The sequence below is a fragment of the Tachypleus tridentatus genome, chromosome 13 (assembly GCF_004210375.1).
Source record: "Tachypleus tridentatus isolate NWPU-2018 chromosome 13, ASM421037v1, whole genome shotgun sequence".
In the NCBI taxonomy this organism is placed as follows: domain Eukaryota; kingdom Metazoa; phylum Arthropoda; class Merostomata; order Xiphosura; family Limulidae; genus Tachypleus; species Tachypleus tridentatus.
In genome coordinates this window covers 72,415,675-72,418,695 of record NC_134837.1, presented here as the reverse complement: position 1 = coordinate 72,418,695, position 3,021 = coordinate 72,415,675, and positions in this window count along the sequence as shown.

The following is a 3,021-nucleotide window of genomic DNA, read 5'->3' as shown; positions in this document are numbered from 1 at the left end:
AAATAACGCATACTATCCAGGAACAAAATTTGTGATACATTGTGTTATAGTTCTTCGGTTTTGTTTGTTCCTACTCATTTCTAATTCCATCTTGCAGATACTTTTCGTAGAACAGAAACAAAATTGTTTAAAATATGAAACATCCCTTACTATTATACTATATACGTCTTTCTTTATATAGCTAATTTGAAGAAAAATCATCCGTCTATTTAATTTTTCAAATGTTTCTTATTACAGTTAGAGAAATTTCTGTATGATTCATGTATAAATTGGCGAATATTATATTATATGCTGTAGTATTACTAATTTAAATTTATTGTTTTTTTAATATTTTACGAATTATTAAGCAGTGTTAAATAGTTTAATAAATATTTGACTTTATAAGTAAGATAGATTTATAGCATGTTTCATCATATCTTTAAAAAATGCTCCAGTATACACCTGCAGTTATATATCATGTAGAAAAAGAAGAATTAATATTGTTTCTACATTTCTTAAATAACAGTAATCACTAATTGATAATTAGAATACTTTTAAAGAGACAATTTATTCTATAACTAATGGAACCAATAAAAACCTAATAGCCAAACAAGTTTTACGGTTGTACTGTACTTCTCCACTCGGCATTGCTAAGTTCGATGTGTATCTCTGAAAATAGAGCAAATATTTAGCTATTTTTAAACAGAAAGGACCAGACGAACATCTTGTGTTCTTGATGTTTCTTGCGAATCTCATAACTGTCTCTGCGAAATTGTCGCCATTGCTCAGTCTCAGGTTGATGATGTGCCGTTTTCCTTCTTTGTTGGTGGTTAAGGTGTCCTTCTCTTTCTTATGGAGTCTTATTCTATCGTTTATTTTGCATACATGTTGCTGCTTGTGATTGGCAATAAGAATTGTTTTTTATTGTTCTTGACATTTTACACCGAGTTTCATAATCAGTGTCAGAAATTTTTATCATGCCTATGTTTCCTCCCATGATAAAGTAAATAAAATCATTTTATTTTGCAGAATTTCGAAGGGTCAACTTGTCTATTCTTTAGTAGAATGGAATGAGCATTCATAATTCAAACACTTAGATATACGTTGTTTATTATCTGTTTATATGATGAAGATACGTGTATGTCAGTACCCTCTAAACAATCTTTTAAATGCATCGAATGTCGATATATATGAACGTTTAAAATGTACAATATAATTTTATTTGGCCGATTACTAAAATTAAAATACTATATGTTTCGGTGGACTTACATTATCATACTACTTGTCATACTGCTTCTACTAAAGGAATATCTAATGTCCTTGTAGCAATACTAATGTCCGAAGTTAAACATTTTGTAATCTTCAAACAAATTCAGGCAATATATTAAACTACCATAATTTAATAAAATGAAGTTGATAAATATTTCCAACATTTTGAAAAGGTTGTCAAAAAACATGGAATGACCAACCGAAAAATGTTCATTATTACTACAGTGTTTCAACTGGTAAAGCACACAAAGCTTATGCCACTCTCTCTATCAGAAAATTGTATTAATTCGAATTATTGTAAAGTTCTGATGGATTTTTTATGCTGACACCACAACGGCAGCACACCTCTCTATAAAATACTGTTGTGTATTATAATTTATCCTGGCTGAGTTTACAAATTATTGTGTTATGTATTACAATCTGGAATAACCTGATATACCTAGTTCACGATGAGCGAATAAATTTCGCGTTGATATTTGTACAGTTCACTCGAATGGTAGCTAGCTGCTTAACTAAGCACACGTAAAATTTTCACCAATGAAAATTTCTAACGCTCTCATAGCAATACAAATTTCTGAAATCCATTCTCTGAAGTTAAACGGTTTGTAATAAAGTTTTCTATATTTATTTCCATTTTTTTGCAAATACTAAGTATAATATTTACACTGTTTTTAATTTATTATCCCATTACACGATGAAGAATATGTCAATAACCTCCAAATAATCCTTTAATTATTATAAATTGTTTAATTTTGTTCAGATCATCTTATCATTTGTGTTTTTCGTTCTATTTAATAACAGTTATTTTGTGCTCATTAGGTGGTAATAAAAACACTCTACGTTTAGTTATAAAGCTGCACATGTTACTTGAGTATAAAAGTATTGTGCTGATATAATAAGCTAGCAAAGAACGATTTATAAACATAATTAAGAAACATTTAAAAATGAGAACAGGATCAACGTTTAAAACGTACACTATAATTTTAATTGTCCGATGGCCAAAATTAAAAGACTATGTGTTTTGATAGTTTGACGTTACCAACATCAGGAATAAAAAGAACTATATGACAAGCAGGTAGTTTTATAAGATAAAGAATTAACTCACTGTAACTTATGAGGGAGATATAAATAGTACACATAAGAAAAGTTAATATTTACTTCCAAAACTCTGAATTATCACCATGTCTATTTAACATAGAAATGTTTTTTATATTATAAAATGCATATTCATTCTTTAATATTAAATACAATTTGAATATGAAATTCATTTAAAAATATTGTTTCATGGTATTGTACTGACCTGTTTTAACGTTCAGCAAGAGAAAAAATGAAATAAATAAGCGTATTATCGAAATACTAGCCGATGATGATGTGTTGTCTGAGAAAGCATTAGGGGAATACTCTAGTATCTACACAAGCAAATCAGAGATGAGTGATAAAAAATAAGTTAGAAATCCAGCTAAATTTCAAACAAATCGACTTGAACAATCTCGTACTAAAGCCGAGAAAGAGCAAATTTGCATTTAAACTGAAAAAAGAAAAGGAACAAGATGTATCAAAGCCGAGAAAGAAATTACGCTGAAAGAAGAGGAAATTGACCCAACTCCGATCGAAAAAGCAAAATGACAACTTTAAAACTTAGGCAACACTGCACAACAATTTTTTTTTTAATTTTTGCTTCCTAAAAAAGTTTTTGTTGATTGTGACAGGTACCTGTTGGGTATGCACAAATATAGTTTAGTTTTGCTTCATCACATAGGAACTCTAAGAAAT